Source organism: Paroedura picta, chromosome 4 (assembly GCF_049243985.1).
Source record: "Paroedura picta isolate Pp20150507F chromosome 4, Ppicta_v3.0, whole genome shotgun sequence".
NCBI lineage: Eukaryota > Metazoa > Chordata > Lepidosauria > Squamata > Gekkonidae > Paroedura > Paroedura picta.
Genome location: NC_135372.1, coordinates 28,518,263 through 28,540,374, shown reverse-complemented (window position 1 = coordinate 28,540,374; position 22,112 = coordinate 28,518,263). Strand labels below are relative to the sequence as shown.

The window sequence follows — 22,112 nt, the reverse complement described above, 5'->3', positions numbered from 1 at the left end:
GGCATGCATCGTTCTGTCCAGTCCCTTGTGGCGATGCCTCCATGCTTGGGTGGAGACAAATCTTTAATCCTGACATTTTTCTTTCCTTTAATATGTTTTCCCCTCCCCGCATAGTTGGAGCCAAAAAAATTTCTATAGGAGCTGGAGGAACACGGTACCACAGACCCCTCCCCTCGACATTTTGGAAGTCCTGTTTGACCAGAGCAGGGCATGAAGGGGCGTGATGGAGGAGGGAGCTCCCAGGGCAGGGCCCTGGTCCCAATAGTCACTGGGGAGACTTGTCCATTGCCTGCTATGGATGGCCTTGTTCCATCCAGTGCTCCATTGAGTGTCGGGGTGGGGGTGGGGACATTGTTGACATACAATTTACTCTTTACTCTGCTCTGATTCGGCCTCACTTAGAGTCCTGTGTTCGGTTTTGAGCACCGCAGTTCAAGAGGGATGTAGGCAAACTGGAGCGTGTCCAGAGGAGGGCAACAAAGATGGGGAGGGGTTTGGAGACCAAGACGTATGAAGAAAGGTTGGGGGAGCTTGGTCTATTTAGACTGGAGAGGAGACGACTGAGAGGGGATCTGATAACCATCCTCAAGTATTTAAAAGGCTGACATGTAGAGGATGGAGCAGAGTTGTTCTCTCTTGCCCCGGAGGGACGGACCAGAACCAATGGGGTGAAATTAATTAAAAAGAAATTCTGTCTAACCATCCGGAAGAAGTTTCTGATAGTCAGAGCGGTTTCTCAGTGGAACAGGCTTCCTCAGGAGGTGGTGGGTTCTCCATCTGATGACTCATGTTCAGTGTATGGTCTACTAAGACCCCCAGATTCTTTTCACACATACTACTGCCAAGACAAATCTCATTCATCCTATATTTGATTTTTCCTGCCCAAATGCAGAACTTTACATTTGTCACTATTAAAATTCATTTTAGCCCAGTTTTCCAGCCTGTTTAAGATCATCCTGTATCCTGATTCTGTCTTCTTATATGTTTGCTACCCCTCCCAGTTTAGTATCGTCTGCAAATTTTTCAAGTACCACCTGTAATCATCCAAATAATTTATGAAGATATTGATTAATACAGGGCCCTGGACAGATCCCTGAGGCACTCTACTCATCACTCCTCTCCAAGAAGATGATGAACCATTTACAAGCACCCTTTGGTTATGATCTGTCAACCAGTTCTTGGTCCGCCTAACAGTAATGGGATCCATACCGAATTTTACCAACTTGCCAATAAGACTTTCACATGGAACCTTATCAAAAGCCTTATTGATATCATGGTAAACAATGTTCACAGCATTCCCCTGATCTAGCTAGGTAGTAACTTTCTCAAAAAAAAAAAAGATAAGGTTAGTCTGACATGACTTGTTCTTGAGAAAGGCATGATGACTCTTAGTAATTACAGCCATCTGCTCAAGGACCAACCGTTTGATGATTTGTTCTAAAATTTTGCTAGCTATAGATGTCAAGCTGACGGGTTGGTAGTTATCTGGACACTCCTTTTTCCCCTTCTTGAAGATGGGGGCAACAAAAATAATCAAGAAGTTCCTATAACTGTGCCATAACTAATGCCCATCTCCTCGGATGCCCTCTGTCATTTTGAGCCAGATTCCCCGTGTCATCTCCTCAGATGACTCATGTCACTGCAGATCCTGCATCATCCAACAATAAGAAGACAATCAAGCAGTAGACTTCAGACTGGAGACCCCATAGCAGTCAAACTGACCAAAGCCAGGGTAGAAATAGTTCTTGTGGTCTGAGCAGTCACTGATGTGGTCTGATCAATCACGAAGATGATCTGGGGCCAAGGGACCAAACCCTATGAAGATAGGTTGAGGGACTTGGGAATGTTCAGCCTGGAGAAAAGGAGGTTGAGAGGGGACATAATAGCTCTCTTTAAGTATTTGAAAGGTTGTCACTTGGAGGAGGGCAGGATGCTGTTTCCCTTGGCGGCAGAGGAAAGGACGCGCAGTAATGGGTTTAAACTACAAGTACAACGATATAGGCTAGATATCAGGAAAAAACATTTCAGAGTCAGAGTAGTTCAGCAGTGGAATAGGCTGCCTAAGGAGGTGGTGAGCTCCCCCTCACTGGCAGTCTTCAAGCAAAGGTTGGATACACACTTTTCTTGGATGCTTTAGGATGCTTAGGGCCGATCCTGCGTAGAGCAGGGGGTTGGACTAGATGGCCTGCATGGCCCCTTCCAACTCTATGGTTCTATGATTCTATGATAAGGAGGGTGCAACTGAACTGAAAGCACAACCAACCAAAGGGAAGACTTGCACTTGGGGGGCGGGGGGGGGGGCTCAATCTAATTGGCCTCTAGTAGTGGGTTGGGAATTCCAGAGGTGAGTCACAACCACTGAACCAATCTCTGATCATTTGTCTAAGGCCAGAGAGACGGACACACAGGGGTCTTGTAGCTCTTCATGGCCAGGCAGGTTTGTTTGGGAGCTTTCAGGGCATTTCCACACCCATTAAATGTTAAATGTAGTGAAATGCTTACCTTACGTAGTCGTTATATTCTGGCCCATTCAATTGCCCCATTCCTGACTCCCCAGAAAACCATAATCTCATTTGGTTGACCTGGAAACAGGTTGGCAGCCTGTGTAACCCAAGAATTCATGCACCTCTGGAATATTTATTGTTGTTGTTGTTGTTATGTGCGAAGTCATGTCCGACCCATCGCGACCCCATGGACAATGATCCTCCAGGCCTTCCTGTCCTCTACCATTCCCCGGAGTCCATTTAAGTTTGCACCGACTGCTTCAGTGACTCCATCCAGCCACCTCATTCTCTGTCGTCCCCTTCTTCTTTTGCTCTCGATCGCTCCCAGCATTAAGCTCTTCTCCAGGGAGTCCTTCCTTCTCATGAGGTGGCCAAAGTATCTGAGTTTCATCTTCAGGATCTGGCCTTCTAAGGAGCAGTCAGGGCTGATCTCCTCTAGGACTGACTGGTTTGTTCGCCTTGCAGTCCAAGGGACTCGCAAGAGTCTTCTCCAGCACCAGAGTTCAAAAGCCTCAATTCTTTGACGCTCGGCCTTCCTTATGGTCCAACTTTCGCAGCCATACATTGCAACTGGGAAGACCATAGCCTTGACTAAACGCACTTTTGTTGGCAGGGTGATGTCTCTGCTTTTTAGGATGCTGTCTAGATTTGCCATAGCTTTCCTCCCTAGGAGCAAGCGTCTGTTAATTTCTTTGCTGCAGTCCCCATCTGCAGTGATCTTGGAGCCCAGGAAAATAAAATCTGTCACTATCTCCATTTCTTCCCCATCTATTTGCCAGGAATTGAGAGGGCCAGATGTCATGATCTTTGTTTTCTTGATGTTATTTATTGTTACCTGCCAACAATATAACAGGTACATGCTGGACCATCGAAGGACCACTCCTCACATGAGATGGGTATGAAGATCGTAAAGGAGGCAGCTGGATGGCTTTTAGTGCCATTCCAAGAGGGGAGGGGGAAATCTAATGAATGCTTGACTTGGCAGAAGGACATCAAACCAGTCCAACAGCCCATCAAGATGCCTCCAGAAGGCCTACCAACAGGGCCCAGCATCTAAACCCATCCCCTGTTTTTGCCCCCATAGACTGGCCTTCAGCAATATACTCTCACTGAAAACGGAGGTTCCGTTTAGTCACCACTGAGGAGCCTGTCCTGCCTGGATTCATCGAGTCCCCTATTAAAAGCTCACGCAACTGAGAGGGGCTGCGGCTTAGTGGAATGCAAAAGGCCCCAGGTTCGATCTCCAGTTTTAAAAGGACCAGGCGGTGATGTGAAAGACCCTCTTCTGCCTGAGACCCTGGAGAGCTGCTGCCAGGCTGAGCAGCTGATGGACACAGGGCCTGAGTCAGAAGAAGGCAGCTTCCTGTGAATTCTTGGGAAACTGGTGGCCATCAGTACGTCCTGTAGTGGTGAGTTCCACACGCTCATTACAAGCCCTTCTTATTTATGTCTTGGAAGAGATATGTTGGGGAGAGGGCTGTGGCCCATAAGCCGGGAGACTCAACCCACCCACCCCCTCCAGGAAATCAGACTTGCTCCTCTCCCCTTTCTAGCCTTTCAAGGTCTCATTTTGAAAGGCCCATTGTGTAGGCCCGTCTCTTCGACAGGGACTGCCATGGGGGGCTGATAACTGATGGTGTTTTCAGCCCTTTGTGTTCTGGGCAGGCCACCGCCTAATTTGAATGTCCATTTCAAGTGTTTTAACTGTTCACAATATAGTTGATGCATTTCTCAGTGTCTTGCTCAGGAGGGAAATGGGTGCCTTTCTGTGTGTGTGTGTGTGTGTGTGTGTGTGTGTGTGTGTGAGAGAGAGAGAGAGAGAGAGAGAGAGAGAGAGAGAGAACACAGCGAGGATCATTTTCTTTCCACTGAAACCAAGACTCCAGGCTTTGCTGCCCAAATGCTCACAGTAGCGTATCTGGAATTTGTTTCATGCAAACAATGTCTAATATTTGCTTTGCATTTCCCCCGTGCTTCTTCAAACACGCTTGCATTATCGTTTTCTCCTTTTCCAGGAAATATTCAAAGAAGAAAAACAAAGTTAACACCTGAACAAAATGTCAGGCGTAATGTTGAAGACCTTGTTTTAATGCTGATGGACCGGGATGGGGGGGGGCAAAGCCACTCTAAGCCCCCCCTACGAATCCAGCAGAATCCAACAGCACCTCTTGGCTGGCATCAGAGGCATCATTGCCCTCAGTGACGAATAGATACTGCTCAGACGTGGCTGCCAGCTTGCGGGACTCCTTGCCGATGGATGGCTCATGCCCCAGTCTCAAAGCCTGACCCAGCCCAGTCAGGGCTCCCCTTCACCAAAACCTCTCTCCGTGAGACAGAGAACATCTGGACCACAAAAACCACATCATGGATGAAAGCAGAAATTTGCTGGATGGAGGGACAGATAGACAGACGGGCAGACGGATCGTTAGATGGACAGACGGACGGACAGAGATGGATGACAGACAGATGGACAGACAGAGAGATGAACGGACAGAGATAGATGATGGACAGATGGACGGGCAGACAGACTGATGGACAGAGATAGATTACAGAGAGACGGACAGATGGATGGAGGGACAGACGGATGGACAGTGACAGATGACAGACAGAAAGCCCCTGTGAAGACTTGGGGTGTTTCTGCACAAGGACCAATGTTGCCAATTGGCCCCACAAAGCGGAAATGCTATTTTTAAAAGTGCAATCTCGGCGTTACACATACCTGCTTTTTTAGTGGAATCCAGTAGCGTTTCATTTGTTTCCCACAGGTTTCCAGTCTTGCAAAAATTGCTAGACAGGAAGCGATTTTTCCTGTGCTTTGTCCTGTCCCTGGCCGTCAGTCAAACGAACAGCCAAAGGGCGGTTGTTATCATGTTCCGGAAAAGCCCCTTTCCCTTTAAGAGAAGTTAAAAAAAAAAACACGTTGCAATGAATATGCCTTGATTCTTCCTAACGAACAGACCCATCTAGCTGGCAGCTGGCGTGTGAGCTGGTGAGTCATTGTTACCACGCTCCCCCGAGTGAAAAGAAAAATGCCCCCCCCCGCACGGGCGTGATTTTCGGCTGAAAATAAAGGTAACTTGCAAAAGGGGCTGTGTTGTGCTTGGGGACTTAGGGGAGCTTTAAAGCACTTCTGTGGAGGGACTGTAGCCAGGGAAGCTGGGTGAATGAAGGCTCACCGGTTCGTTGCTTTCTTCTCGCTCCGAGAAAAAAAAATGGCGATCGCTTTGCCGGAAGTTCGGAGGAGAGAGCCAGGGGGAGAGACTTTGCTGGAACCGCAACAATGGGAATACACAGGTCTTTTTTGCTAGTGTTGCAGATTGTTTGCAAGTGTAGCGCTTTTCAGAGAGTGAATCCACTTTTCTGGATTTCCCTTTAAGCGCTACAACGAATCGCTTTTTGGGGGACTGTTTCAGGAGTGTGGCAGATTGTGTGCGACATCTTGCGGAACTGCAAATTAGTAGCGTTTACAATTTGCAAGCCTTCTGCTACATTGAAGTTGTGCGGAATGGACCTTGGGTTTCCTGGTTCCCCCAAGCTGCCATCTTGCTCTTTTAGACAAAGTACAATCAAGCCTTTCTCAGCCAGAAAGGTGAAGCCACCATGAACCAATAAATAAACAAATCCAAATTTCAGGGCAGGTCCACCCCCTTCGAAACCACGTGAGACCCATCTCTGTGCATGCACAGACACTGAAAAGGACAAGCAAGCCTGACAGCTGATGATTTGGGTTGCCATAACAACCGCAAGAGACATCAAGATCCTAGGTTCCACGGTGGGCAGGGGGAGGTTGTCAGCAAGAAAAGGAGAGGAGAGGGCAGGGATGGTAAACTGGAGCAGAAGTTAAAAGGGGGAGTGGGATTTCCAGTCTTCTGAGGTTCCTTGGAAATCTCCTACTTCTTATACTTAGGAGCCATAGGCAAGTGATCCTGCTCCATCTGAGCCACACCCCCTGGCAAGAAACACCCCACAAAAACATCTCAATCTGGGAAGAACTATTGACAAAGAGTCTGCTGGAAATAATGATGCCAATGGATGCTACTGCTAGTTATAGATGCTATTTTAAGCGTTATATAAATTGAATGAATGAATGAATGAATGAATGAATGAATGAATGAATGAATGAATGAATGAATGAATGAATGAATGAATGAATGAATGAATGAATGAATGACACGTCTCCTACTACATTTACAGTTTGATTACGATGCTATCCGTTCAGTCATGTCCGACCTTCGGTGATTCGATAGGAATTCTTTAAAGGTAAAGCACTGGGTCATGTCTGACCCTTGGGGTGACGCCCTCTAGCGATAGGAATTCTTTAGGATTCTGCAAATATGGAGTCCTACTTTCTCCTACTCCCCCCTCACCCATTAACTGTGGCTCCCTGCTCTTTGCTCCCTTGACAGTTCCTACATTCCCTCTCCCCACAACCTTCTATCTCCTTCCTCCCCTTCCTAGGTACCTGTCTGTTCTCCCCCACGCCACCTCTCTGCATCCTTTCTTCCTTCCCTTCTCTAATTTCTGACTCCTGGTTCAGCCTCCTCTCCTCTCCAAAGGGGATGAAATAAAACAGAGAATCATTTGAAAGCACCATGTTCTCATGAACAAAGTCTGAGTCCAGTGGCAGCTTTAACACCACCATGCACACCAATGCTTATCACCAGAATAAAACTCTGCTGGTCTTAAAGGTACCACTGAACTCAATTTTTTTTCCTGCAGCTTCCAACCAACACAGCAACCGGCCTGAATTCATGTTCTCATGAGACTGCCCGAAGAGTTCTCTGCAACCATTTGGGTCACCCAGGTGATGCAACCTGAGTTGCAGAGGAAGCTCAAAATGGCAGCCGAGAGTACACAAGGTAAAGTAACAAGAGCTTACTGTTTGTCCCTGTTTTGTGTTTTCTTTCATCTTTCTCCGTTAACATTTGGGTTTCTCTGCAAAGCTGGTTGTTCTCCCAGGTTTACAGAAACATCTTGTCAAGCTGCAGGTGGCCCCACTGTTTGGATTTTTTGATCTCCACAGCGGCCACCCATGGCTACAAGGTATATGATTGTACAAAAGAAATGAAAGAGACTTTCCCCTTCCAAAGCAATGGAAGAGTAATGCAAAAGGCATTTGGTGTGCCATTTCCCTGTGTTTGATGTTCACCAGGCGGAAATATAGGATGTTTGGCAGCTGGCAGGGAAACAGCTTTCGGTATCCCACATTGGTCAGAGAACACTCAACGCCTGTAGTTAACAGAGAAGTTCCAAGAAAAACATCCGGGGAAGCATCTGAGAGGAATGTGCCCCATGGTGTAATCCCATCACTACTTGGATTAAGATGGGGCACATCTACTGTAGAAGATACAGAAAGCCTACATCAGGGGTGGGCAAACTGTGGCCTTTCAGATGTCCATGGGCTGCAATTCCCATGAGCCCCTGGGGCTCATGGGAATTGCAGTCCATGGACATCTGGAGGGCCACAGTTTGCCCACCCCTGCCTTACATGCTGCGACATGCTGGAATCACAAGGGGAGAAAAGCAAGCAGGAGGGAAACAGAGAGGAAATAAAGTACTGAGTTATTGAAACAACTTCCTTCTCTGATGGATGAAACCTCTTGTCCTCTCCTAACCCCTTTTAATAACGCTCTTCTCCCCTGCAGCAGCCGGCAGCCTCTCGATTGGTTTCCTTCCCGATGCATGATATTTGGTCACCGCGGGAACCCATCCGTGAAGTTTTATTAAGGTAATTTCCTATCACTTCCGCAAGCTATTGATTGCATCTGCATTGTTTGCTGGCTCTATCTGAAAGCGCTTGCAAAGAGCTCTTTAGTCCTGCCACGATGGGATGTGGGTCGTCCCCACCCGGCTCTGCCTTCCGAGGCCCTTAAGCGCATGCAGAGTTCAGTGGCTGCCCAGCTCTGCTGAAACCCCCTGCTTCATGAATCACAGTCATCAGTGCAATTTTGCCTACCTGCTTGATTCAGAGACTTATTCTTCCTTTTCCCTCCTGCTTTTGTTCCTTGCTGACTTACAGCTCAGCTTGTGCTGTGGCTGACCTACATGGGGCAGCCTAGTCCGATCCCACCAGCTCTCAGAAGCTAAACCCTGGTTGATATTTGGATGGGAGACCAACGAGGAGATCCAGGGTGGCTCTGCATGGGCAAAAGCCACCTCTGTTCACCTCGTGCCTTGAAAACCCACTGGGATCACCAGAAGTTGGCCCTGCCTTAATGGCACATTCCACAAGCAACATCTATCATATTCAGTGTAGTTTAAAATTACCTCCCCTGCCCGCTGCTTGAGGGTCCCAGGGAAAAGTTGCCTGCATCCCAAGCCATACTTTTCGGTGCCCTTCCCCCCACCAGTGAGACTTTTAACTGTTCCTGGGATAAGGGAACCTTCTTCAGTCTCTGTAAAATCTAGAAGCCCTCCCACTCTTGCCCCCCCCAAAAAAACCCAAGAAGATAGAGCCCCACTGCCCCAGAAGAGAGCTCACTGATGGACCATATCTGCTCCAAATGTTGATCCCATCCCCTCTGGAAGCGATCTGTTTGCAGCCGCTGCCACTTCCTGCAGCCAGGAATTCCACATTTGGGCGAAGAAGCCCTTCCTCGGATCTATTCCAGGCTTGATGATGATGATGATGATGATGATGATGATGATGATGATGATGATGTTAGCCATGTAGTCCTGTCTGACTCTTGATGATCCGATGGGTCAACTGTCCCCATATTTTCCATTCTTGCACCGCCTATTTTAGTCGTAGTTTTAAACCTCCAGCTCATTAATTTCATTGAGTGACCACAAGTTCTTGTATGGTAAGAAAGGGAGAAAAGAATCTCCCAGGCAAAATTTTGTCAGCCCCCAGTCGCCATTTCTCCATGCTCATGCACCCACATCTCTTTAGCCTTCCTTCCCAGGAAGGTGCTCCACCCCTTCCTCATTTCAGCTGCCCCTTTCTGCCCCTTCTCCAATGCCCGAACGTCTTTTTTGAGGTGTGGTGACCAGAACTGTACACAGTATTCCAAATGAGGATATTCCAAATCTCCAAAGGTTTAACTCTGTTAAGATTGTTCATTATTTATTTATATTTGTATTTTAACTTATACACCACCGCTCTCAAAGACAATGGTCTACAATAAAAGAATAAAGCAACAACCGTTAAAATCCCCAGACATTAAAGATAGCAATTCCTTAAAATTAAGCCCCCATCTCCTCCCCTGTCCAGCGTGCAGTCCGCAGTTCTTTCATTAGGAGCAGGGGTCCTGATCTCATTGGTTCTAGGGGATCCCCTGATGGTAACTCCGGGACCACATCCCGGCCTCAACCGTACACCTGGTGGAAGTGTTCCGTCTTACAGGCCCTGCAGAATGCTGGTAACTCCGTCAGGGTCCTTAGCTCTTCCGGGAGTTCATTCCACCAGGTTGGGTGGGCCAAAAAAGCCCTGTCCCTGATCGAAGCCAGGCAAATGTCCCGGGGGGCCTGAGACCACCAGCAGATTCATACACACAGATGCGAGATTGGTCTGTAAGTCACTGCTCCTGGCTGTAGCTCTGCTACCCCAAATACCGTCTTTCCTCCTAGGAACAGGGAAGAGGCTGAGGGTGCCTATGGAGGAACTGGCCTCTGTGTTTCCAGCAGCAAAACGAGGCACTACGCCACCTGTTTTTCCCAGCTTCCTTTGCAGTATTAACAGTCTGCTGCCTCTCTCACAGGGACTCCAGGAGGATTCCATAGCTGGAGTGAATTGAGACCATCAACAGGCTCGGACAGCCAAAGAGCAGTGGAATGAGACCCAACCCGGAATCTGAAACACAGCATGGAAGCAAAGTGTGTTAGCCTGGCATATTAAATGGTGCAAAATGACACTGCAGGAGCCACCGTCCAGCACAGGAGACACAGAAGTATAGATCACTGTTCCTAATAATTTCTTCAAGTACCCCAGGGAACCACTTTGGACAGCCCCACCTGATTACCTACACAGAGAAACCATCTTGTATAATTCTGTTTTGCAGAGTTTGCGGGAAGCCCGGAGTGTAGGGAGCCTTCCTGGCCCCCTCAAGCAGGCCGTTCCACAATGGGGGGGCACAACAGAGGAGACACATATGGTCCCCAGCCCCAAAGAAGCACGCCTAGCCTCCACCAGGGCCAGGGCCATTTCGGTCCTGGCCCCGACATGGTGGAATGAGCTCCCGGGTGAGCTTTGGACCCTGCAGGACTTTCCAGCATTCCACAGGGCCTGTAAAATGGAGCTCTTCTGCCAGGCCTATGGTTGAAGCTGGGGGAGTGAAGGGAGATCAGTTCAGGTCCCCCTAATGTTAGATGCCATCCGTGTTCTTGTCTCTCCTACCTCCTCCCTCTTGACGTAGGATGGGAGAGGGGTTGGGGGGTTCCGCCATGTTGTTGCTCTTACGTTGTTATTGTGTTGTGGCTGTCCATTTTAATGAGTTTTGTTGTTGCTATGTGCGAAGTCGTGTCCAACCCATCGCGACCCCATGGGCAATGATCCTCCAGGCCTTCCTGTCCTCTACCATTCCCCAGAGCCCATTTAAGCTTGCACTGACTGTTTCAGTGGCTCCATCCAGCCACCTTGTTCTCTGTTGTCTCCTTCATTTGCCTTCAATTGCTCCCATCATTAGGCTCTTCTCCAAGGAGTCCTTTTTAATGAGTTTTAATGAGTTTTAATGGGCTTTTAATGGGCTTTTAAGAGCCTCTTGTGGCGCAGAATGGTAAGGCAGCAGACATGCAGTCTGAAGCTCTGCCCATGAGGCTGGGAGTTCAATCCCAGCAGCCGGCTCAAGGTTGACTCAGCCTTCCATCCTTCCGAGGTCGGTAAAATGAGTACCCAGCTTGCTGGGGGGTAAACGGTAATGACTGGGGAAGGCACTGGCAAACCACCCCGTATTGAGTCTGCCATGAAAACGCTGGAGGGCGTCACCCCAAGGATCAGACATGACCTGGTGCTTGCACAGGGGATACCTTTACCTTTAATGGGGTTTTAACTGGATTTTTGTAACCCGCCACGAGCCTCTCGGGAGTGGCAGGTAATTAATTAATTAACAACAACAACAATAATATCCATGCAGTTGTAGACTTTGCCCATTGGTAGGCTCGCACCTGAAGAAGGCCCTGCTCGGAAGACTGACGCTGGCAGGACCGAAGGGGCAGACTCTCGCAGACCGGATGTGACGTCTGGGCTGGCAGCTGTTTATCACTGACGGAGGCACTTCTATTCCGAGCTTAAGAGCCAACTCCTCCCCAGAAAGTTTCTGCAGCTGGCCCGCTGATAGGAGTACACATCAGCCTGCTGCCTCAGTTTAAAAAGCATGCTAATTAATTACGGAATCAGCATGCATTTAGTCTAATTGAGAAATGTTTTCCAATGGCAGCTCACCTATCCATCAGGATGATTGACACCTCCTTCCCAACTTGGATCACAAACAAGCAGTGGCAACTGCAGACAGCCGCTCTTTCCCCTGGCCTGGTCGTGAATCTCCTTTGATTCTGCCTCCCTCTTCTTAGCAGCGATGTCCACGGGGTGGGGCTTGACATCTCGCCACAGGGATGAGACCATCGATGTCCCTGGGTGCCCCCAGGGTGTTCAGACCTGAGGGGCCCCATGCAAAAATTTGAGGTTAATTTAGGTGTGTAATAAAACCTGCTACTTTTGACACTTGTTGGAAAGCACTTGCTTTCTCCCTGCCCTTTTCCTTTGGGCCCTTCCCTCACTGCCTGTGCCCTCAGTTTGACCCTCCTGGCTGTGCAACAAAACCAGAGTCCAGGAGCACCTTCAAGACCAGCAAAGATGGATTCAAGGCGTGAGCTTTCGAGTGCTTACAAAACCAGAGTCCAGGAGCACCTTCAAAACCAGCAAAGATGGATTCAAGGCGTGAGCTTTCGAGTGCTTACAAAACCAGAGTCCAGGAGCACCTTAAAGACCAGCAAAGATTTATTCAGGGCGTGAGCTTTCGAGTGCTTACAAAACCAGAGTCCAGGAGCACCTTCAAGACCAGCAAAGATTTATTCAGGGCGTGAGCTTTCGAGTGCTTACAAAACCAGAGTCCAGGAGCACCTTCAAGACCAGCAAAGATGTATTCAAGGCGTGAGCTTTCGAGTGCTTACAAAACCAGTGTCCAGGAGCACCTTGAAGACCAGCAAAGATGTATTCAAGGCGTGAGCTTTCGAGTGCTTACAAAACCAGTGTCCAGGAGCACCTTGAAGACCAGCAAAGATGTATTCAAGGCGTGAGCTTTCGAGTGCTTACAAAACCAGAGTCCAGGAGCACCTTCAAAGAGACCAGCAAAGATTTATTCTTTATTCCTTGAATAAATCTTTGTTGGTCTTAAAGGTGCTCCTGGACTCTGGTTTTTGTTGTGCTACTTCAGACCAACATGGAGATCCATTTGAATCTACTCCTGGTTGCAGTCTGAGATTCTGTCCACAATGCCTTGTCACTCTGGCTGGAATCCATGTGTGTAAAATAGCAGGCACTGCCAATGGCCCATCCGTTCGCATGGCACTGAGGGCTAATGAGGTCAAGGGCAATGAGGGCATGGAGGGGAAAGATGATGGGCAAGAGGGAGTAGAAGAAACAACTTCCAGCCTCAACGACTCCTGGGAGCGCAGCAGAATAGCAATTCCTGGGGTGGCCAGAAGGTTTTGAGCAAAAGTAGAGGGGGACTCAGTCTCTAGCGAGGGGGTGGGGGTGGGTTCTCCTCTGCTAATGGAGCCCCAAGCATGGCTGGGCCTCCAGGAGAGAGGGGCAGAAGCATCGCTCCCCTTCCTCATCAGCCGCCCTATGGGGAGCACTGACAATCAGTCCTGGGGGTGTTGGGGAGAGGGACGTGGAAAGCTACGTTTGGATTCCTTTAGACCAGGGGTAGTCAACCGGTGGTCCTCCAGATATCCATGGACTACAATTCCCATTAGCCCCTGCCAGCAATTGCTGGCAGGGGCTCATGGGAATTGTAGTCCATGGACATCTGGCAGACCACCGGTTGACTACCCCTGCTTTAGACTTCCTGGGGATGTGAGGAACAGCTTGCAGGGACTAGCTGTGTCCAAAGAGATTGCGCCACTGAGAAGGGAGCACCCCTGTGGAGATCCTTCAATGATCCTTTCAAAGAGGTCAATGGGAGATTTGGAGAGGAGAGGGAGCCTAGCCGGGATGCAATGTCATAGAGTCCACCCCCCCCAAGCCACCATTTTCTCCAGGGGACCAGATCTCTATAGTCTGGAGGTCAGCTGATGCCTCCAAGCACCCCCTGGAAGCTGGAAATCCTAGGTGCAAAAGCAACACATACACTCAAAATGTAGCACATTTTAAACAACACATGCTGACCCCAGAGGTATGGGATCTTGCAACACCGGGACATTAGGAGACACTACATCACTCGAAGGGGCTCTAGGGGGCTTTACGCACCGGGATCTTTGTTGCAAATTGGTCACTGAATGAAAAATCGCCATTTAAAATAGTGGAATTCGTCGCTATGCATACCTGCCTTTGTAGTGGAATCCAGTTGCGTTTTGTAGCGTTTCCCACAGCTTCCGGTCTCGGCAGAAATCGCTAGAAAGGAAGCGCTATTGCCAAGCTCGTCCCGCCCCTGGCCGTCAAGCAGCCAATGGGCAGCCGTTAGCATGCTCCCAAACAGCCCCTTTCCCTTTAAGAAAGGTTTAAAAAAAAAAAACAAAAAAAACAGACCCATTGTAATGAATCTGTGTAGATTCGTTGCAACGGAGAGACCCATCCAGCTGCCTAATGTGAGCTGTCGTTTGATCGTATGATCGTTGCCACGCTGCCTCGAATGAAAAAAAAAAATCCCCCCCCCTCTCGCGGGCCCGATTTTCGGCTGAATTAATGTGTAAAAAATAAAGGGACTTTATTTCAGCAAACGGGCTTTTCTGTGGTTTGTGCTTAGTGACTAAAGGGGAAGGACTGAAGCCAGGGAAGCCTCTAAACAGAAAGAGGCTCGCTGGTGCGTTTATCCCCGCTCGCTCGGAGAAAAAAAAATGGCGATCGCTTCGCCGGAAGTTTGGAGGACAGGCTCAGGAGGAGGGACTTTGAAGAAACCGCAACAATGTTAACGCACAGGTCTTTTTCGCTAGTGTTGCAGATTGGTTGCAAGAGTGTAGCGCTTTCCGGAGGGTGAATCCACTTTTTGGGATTCTCCTGAAAGCGCTACAAGGAAGCGCTTTTTGCTGATTGGTTTCAGGTGTGTGGCAGATTGTCTACGACGTCGTGCGTTATTGCAAATCAGTAGCGCTTTCAATTAGCAACCATTGTGCTATTTTGAAGGCGTGCAAAAAGGCCCTAGGTGTGATCTCCTTGTCTTAACCTGCCTCTCTTTGTCTTAACCTGGGAATAGCCCTCTGAGCTATAAATTACTGCTGGGAAGGGGGGGGGGGAGAAATTAACCCTTGGAGGGTTGTTTTTGTGGCTGGTGTAACTTTGAATCTTATAACTTATAATTTTCGAAGTTGCTAATGTTGAATTGTCTAATTTGTAAGCTGGAGTTAGTTACTTGAAAGATTTGTACTTAAAAGTGATATATATACTTTGAAAAATCAGCTGTATATATAGTGTTGTATAGAATGGAGATCATGTAATAAAAAATATTTTAACATCCCCAAAAATATTTACAGAGTTTGCTGGCATATAATACTACTTTTTCCCCCTGAAAAACATGCCTCCAAGTGGGGGTGTCGTCCTATAAGCTGGGTGCACTTCAGTTGGGATAGACAAAGCTGCCCATAGTGGCCCATAGTACTGTAATGTAATGTAACAAATTCTATATTTTGAGTGGAAATGTTGGGGGGTCGTCTTATACGCCCAATCGTCTTATACGCCGGCAAATACGGTAACCTTTGAGCTCTCCTCTCTCTCTCATTGTCCTCTCCCTCACTTCACATGGCCTTCTGTGGAGACACACATCTTTGCAGGTCTCTCCTTTAGAAGCAATATTGCCACACACAGGGTGCCAGACAAACTGGCCCTTGGCAATAGGAAAGTACCCTTTGAATGAGGCTTCACTTCCTCTTCTTAGTTTGACTGCAACCTGAATGGGAGCTGAATCTAGCTGAATAACTGGGGGCTATTCCGCACCAGGATCTATGTGGCAAATTGGTTGCAGGATGAAAAAATGCCATTTTAAATTGTGGAATTCGTCATTATGCATACCTGGCTTTGTAGTGGAATCCAGTTGCGTTTCTATCGTTTCCCACAGGTTTCCGGTCTTGGCAAAAATCGCTAGCCAGGAAGCGATATTGCTGAGCTCGTCCTGCCCTTGGCTGTCAAGCAGCCAATGGGCAGCCGTTATCATGATCCCCAAAAGCCCCTTTCCCTTTAAGGAAGTTTTTAAAAAACACACACACACGTTGCAACGAATCTGTGTTGATTCGTTGCAACGGAGAGACCCATCTAGGTAGCAGGTGGCACGTGAGCTGCCGTTTCATCGTTGCCACGCTCCCCCCGAGTGAAAAAAAAATTACCCCCCCCCCCGGCACGGGCACAGTTTTCAGCCGAAAATACAGTGAAAAATAAAGGGAAAATAAACCAGCAAACGGGGCTATGTGTTGTTTCGTGCTTGGTGACTTAATACAGCTCTGCAGCCAGGGAAGCCTCGCTGGGTAAATGAAGGCTCGCCGGTGCGTTGATCTCCGCTCGCTCGGAGAGAAAAAAAATGGCGATCGCTTCACCGCAAGATCAGAGGAGAGAGCTAGGGGGAGGGACTTTGCAGAAACCGCAACAATGGTAACGCACAGAACTTTCCCGCTAGTGTTGCAGATTGGTTGCAAGAGTGTAGCGCTTTCCGGAGGGTGAATCCACTTTTTGGGATTTCCCTGAAAGCACTACAACGAAGCCCTTTTTGCGGATCGGTTTCAGGAGTGTTGCAGATTGTCAACGACGTTGTGCATAACAGCAAAACTGTAGCGATTTCAATTTGTAACCATTGTGCTATTTTGAATGAGTGCAGAATGGCCCTGGAAGTTGACCCTTTTTGCAATATACTTCTTGGGAGATTTCTTTCCTGCACTGAGGATCCTGCGTCTATCAACTGGGCAAAACTCTGCTGCATTGACCAGATCTCCCAATTGCAAGCGGCACATCCATCATGTGAGTGTCCAGGGCTCTCCACTAGGGTTGCGCACTCCAGCGCACTCTGGCCACTTCGGTGAGCACTGAAGCATACTTTGGACTCACCGAAGTGGCTGGAACGCACAACCCTACTCTCAACTGGAAAACAGGGATTCTGATCAAGAAAAGTTCTCTTCTTGAAGATGCAGTTTACAAAGACGGTGGGGTCACAAAGGATTGGCAAAGATCCCCCGCACCTTGCTGATGTGTTGGAAGCCCCTCCAAAGCTCACTCAAAGGACAGGCTTCACGATGTGGCATTTGCAAGGGGGCCAAGTCTCAACCTTAGGGCCACCCTTGGGATTCCCTGTCATTGCAAACAGAAGTAGTTAATATAATTGTCCAGCTATTGAAAATTGCATAGCAGTGCGCTGTACAATCAGGAGGGGGGAGGGCCGGGAGGAGAACTTAAGTGGAGGTTAAGCAAATGCATTACTTTAATAACGTGGAGAGACAGCCCGGGTACTTATAAGGAGGATAGAATAAATATTGTACAAGGAAGCTCTGGAATGGGAGTTTTTATCACCCAGAAAAGCCCCGTTTGCTATTTGCTTTCAATTTAGAATTTTTTTCCCCACCAAAAGCTTTCCTTTTTATATATGGCAAAGGATGAGTGGAATTGAAAAATGGCCCTGCTTGTCCATAAGTTCTCTCTGAGAAGGCTGAGCTCCTCCGGGAAAATGATCACCAGGCAGCCTGTGTCCTGTGGCGCTGGGCCGCTCCCTGCTTTATCTTTCCAAGAAGGCACATAAGTCAAGCCCAAAATGATGTGCCTGCCCCTCCCCCTCCTCCACAAGGCTGCTGCCTCCGCTCATCTCTCTCTCTCTCTCTCTCTCTCACACACACACACACACACACACACAGTAAGCAGCCACTCCTCTTCAGGAGGTGGAAAATCCAAACACTCTGGAGAGGAGAAGGTGGAGATGTTTGCTGTGGAACCTGGGGAGAGGGAAGGGAGGGACCTCATTGGGGCATGGTACCATAGAGTCCACCCTCCCAAACAGCCCTTTTCTCCAAGGGAACCAACTTCTGGCACCTGGAGGTCTGTAGTAACTCCAGCAGATCTCTAGGCCCCATCTGGAGGCTGGCAACCCTTTCTTTACCCCTTGGAGACGGTGCCATGGTATCTCCAGGATAGGGGTGCCAGCCTCCACGTGAGACCTGGGGATCCCCTGGAATTACCATTCATCTCCAGACCATGGAGATCAGATCCCCTTGGAGAAAATGTTTGCTTTGGAGGGTCACTTCTATGAACTTGTGCCCCACTGAGGTCCCTTTCCTCCCCAGGTTGCACTGTCAAATTTCCTAACCTAGATCTGGCAAGCCTACTCCAGGAGCACTTCTTCAAGGTCTAAGAAGAAGCCAGATGTTCTGGAGGCCAGAGGTGCCTCACCCTGGGGAGTAGCCCTGCCTCCCTCCTCAGATGCCAGCCCACCCCTGCCCCCTCCCCCGAGCCACCTGCAGTTCTGGACACCTCTGGAGACATGAAGAGCCCTGCTGGAGTTTTCCACTGTCCCAGTCAAGGATGGCCCCTGGTCGTGCCAGCACCCAGTGGGTTTAGAACATGGGAATCCTTGCCAGGGGGCACTCCGTCAGCCTCCAGGCCTTGGCTGGAAGGACCTTCAGGCCTCAAAATAGGGGTTGCCATCATGAAGGCTCGGTCCCCTGAGAGAACAGCGGATTGATAGGACTAGACCATTTGAATGTTATGATAAGGAAGTTTTTCATTGTACGATATTGTTTGCAAATTTTGAAACTGTTTGGAGATCTTCCTACTGTTAAAAGCTTGATTTTTTTGTATTTCTAGAATGCTTATTGCACCCAAGTGAAAAGTGAAGTGTTTGAATACCCCGCCTCCAGGCCTTGGCCGGAAGAACCTAACAACAGGAGAGAAGCCCTGCTGGGTCAGGCCAATGGCCCGTCCCATCCAAGTTTATTTGTCACCCATTGACCCAAACCCAGGTCCTCTCAGGAAGTCCACCAGCAGGGCCAGAACTCCAGAAAGCCTCCCATTGGTGCCCCCTAAGCACCAAGAATCTATATCAGGGATAGTCAAACTGTGGCCCTCCAGATGTCCATGGACTGCAATTCCCATGCTGGTAGGGCCTCATGGGAATTGTAGTCCATGGACATCTGGAGGGCCGCAATTTGAATACCCGATATAGAGCTTCACTGCCCCAGAGTGTTCCCGCTCTACATTGTGGCTAGTAGCCACTGACGGACCCCTGCTTATCTAATCCTCCCTTGAACCTGCCCACTAATGTAGATGCTGCCACTTCTTGTGGCAATGAATGCCACGAGTTCATGACTCTTTGGGTGAAGAAGGGCTTCCTTTCTAAGCCTACTTATCATTCGTTTCATCAAGTTCCCACAAGTTCTTGCCTGGTGCAAAACAAAGAAAAGGACCTCTTTCTCCTCCTCCTCTATCCCAGGAATAATTCTGTAAACCTCTTCCTTGCCACCCCTCAGTTACCATTCCCAGGGAGTTTTTAGGCTGGAGTTGGCAATCTTGCCTATGTAACCAGCTGGCCAATTATGAGACTGGCTGGGCTTTGCCCGGCTGCCCCCTTGGCAAGAACTTGCCAAGCTTTCATGGCAGACCAGGGGTCATGGCACCCCTTGGCCCCTAGCTGTGCCATTCCTTGCTCCTTCCACTCTGTCCCGTCCTCCCCCTCCACATCCTCTCCCCCCCTTGCATTTTTTTCACAGCCAGCATCTTCAGTGAGGGCTCCACCCCTGTCAGGGCTGAAGAAACTCAGCCCTTTTAATGCAGATCCCAGCTGGGGAAATCTAATGGGTCAACAAGCACACATGCACAACAACCTGCACAGTGCCCCTGACCTATCAGCTCTGCATATTCAGGAGCTGAGGTGGGGAACCTATTCCACTATTCTGTTCCCACACTGGCCATGGGAAATGGTGCAGCCTAGCAACAGAGCTGCCTGTCATGTGCTTGGCCTCCCCATAGTTAAAATGTGTATGGACATCCAGAGACATTGCAGCAGCTTACAGAGAGGGGCCTCGCTCAGTTTTCACCTTGGATGTGTCAAGATTAACCTGATCACACCCGCCCACCCTCCCATTTTGGAGTGAGCTCACTCTTACCGACCTTTGGCCAAGAATTCTGGAGTCTCATTCCTTCCCAGCCCATTCTAGATCCACCCGACAATCCTTCTCAGAATAAGGTGACCAGATTGTCCCACTTTTGGAGGGACATCTGGGGGTACCTGGCAAATTGTACTTATGTTGAAATTTTATATATATATTTATTTATTTATTTATTTATTTGTATATATATTAACACAGTCCGCGCCGCCCGTAAGGGCTTAGGGGGAGGAGTTAGGGCGGGCTCTGTCCGGTATGAGGAAGGGTGCCGATTGGCCCCTTCCTCTGGACAGACCATCGGCGGGGCCAATGGGCAGGCACAAAGCGCCTGCTGATTGGCCTTGCCGATTCCCGCCCTGGCAAAAAGGGAGCAACTGCGAGCCGCGCATAGCGGTGCCAGGTAACTCCTGGTAACGCATGGTGCCAGGTAACTCCCTTGCCTAGCGCCAGCTATATTTTGATTACAGCGGGCTTGATTACTAGTGTATATATATATATATATATATATATATATATATATATATATATATATATATATATATATATATATATATATATATATATATATATATATATATGTATGTATATATATATATATATTACAATACTATTTTGTGTTCTATGCATTCTTTGAAAATTTTTGTTGCTCCATATAGACCAAATTTTTAATCAAGGACCCCTCCTTTGCCCCGGTCAATGCTGTTAAAATCTGGTCACCTTACCTCAGAGACTCACTCATTCTGCACTTGTCCTAATCTCTGGTCAGGGTCAGTGGCTTGGCAAGCTGCTCAGATGGGCCTATTATGCATGGCCGCTGAAACGGCGGCATAGAGAACGCGGAGTAAGAAGAAGCGAAGCAAACGCTTTACACAAGGGACGGAACGCAACAACGTCAAAACCCAGAGTATCCGATTATGCACGCGGCTACTCCGGAGCTGCTTCTGGTTCCGCCCTGGTCCCAGGAAGCTCCACTTTCTTCTGCAACTCACTAACGCGGCTTTTTCGGCAGCATACATTGACTCTGCGCCCGGTTGTCGCCTGCAGCGTGCATAATTGGTGATTTTAGCCGCCGCCATTCCACCCCGAATGCGGACCCACTCTGTGCATAATGGACCATGTATCTGACCAAGATGATCTGCTGAGTTTTCACAGGGCTGCTGCTTTCATGTATGACTTTTAAGCTGCTTTGTCACACACCTCACCTCACCCCCTATCTGCAGCCACCACCACCCATTTCAAAAGGCTCACCATAAAGAAGAAGGGGAAATTAAGTTAGCAATGTTTGAGTTTACTACTTAGGTGTCCTTGTGAGTCTTTAGTGTCTGCCCATGAATCCAGGGCTGATTCTGCACTTAATTTTTTCATTTTCCATTGTGGATCCTGCTGAATCCAGATCAATTTGAACTCAGGTCTTCCTGTATCCCCACACACACAATTGAAACAGAAAGGGGGGGGCAAGCACAGCAGGATCCTCTTTCTTTCTTTTCTTGAAAGGGCAGGGGCGGGGGGGAGAGAATATTGGAGACAGCAGAGGAGAGGGAAATAACAAGAGGCAAATCTCTGCTGAGAGAACTTAGGGCTTCTGGAGCGCAGTCACTTTAAGGGAAGCCTTGCAATACTTATGCCCTAGCCAATCAGGGAAGACTGCTTTGGTATAGCGTTGGAGGCAGCAAGTTAATACGCAAAAAGCAGAGAGCTGCATGTTTACTGATGCCAATTTTTTCAAATATTGAGGCTTATACCCCCTTCAGGATATTGTGGGGGAAAGGTAGGGTCCAGATGAGTCATGCATGTTGCAGAGGGAAAAATGCAGATCTAATTCAGTTTAGATGGAAGGAATAATTCGAACTGGGACTGTGTAAAAAGCCCCATGCAGGCTACACCCAGGTAACTGCTTGGCTCGCCTTCCTCACCAATGTTCTTATTGCTGTTTTTATGTTTCCAGTGTAGTTTAACTGGGTTTTATTGTGTTTGGGAGGGCAGGGTGGTTTAAATGATTTTATTATGTGATGTTATCATGTATATTTTAAATTGTCAGCCACCTTGGGAGCCCTTGTACAACTTGTGTAAAGTAATAATAATAATAATGATGATGATGATGATGATGATGATGATGATGATGATGATGATGATGATGATGATGATGATGATGATGATGATGATGATGATGATGACTATCACCACCAAAACCAGTGATGGCCACGGGAATAAGCAGTTTTAAAACGGGACTCAATAGATTCATGGAGGATACATTCATTGATGATTTCTAGCTGTGGTGACTGAGGAGAACCTTCATGTTTAGAGGCAATCAACCTCTGAAACACAGTGCTCGGTAGGTTTGTCAGCTCTGGGTTTGGAAATACCTGGAGATTTGGGAGGTAC

General features: G+C 48.4%; 1 long non-coding RNA gene across 1 annotated transcript; it reads left to right on the top strand.

Moving 5' to 3' along the window:
- Nucleotides 1-7,347: 7,347 nt before the first annotated feature.
- LOC143836720 (uncharacterized) lies at nucleotides 7,348-10,254 on the top strand. Its single transcript, XR_013230683.1, has 3 exons — nucleotides 7,348-7,363; nucleotides 8,150-8,232; nucleotides 10,205-10,254. It is a non-coding gene; the product is annotated as an uncharacterized LOC143836720 (long non-coding RNA).
- The last annotated feature ends 11,858 nt before the right edge of the window (nucleotides 10,255-22,112 follow it).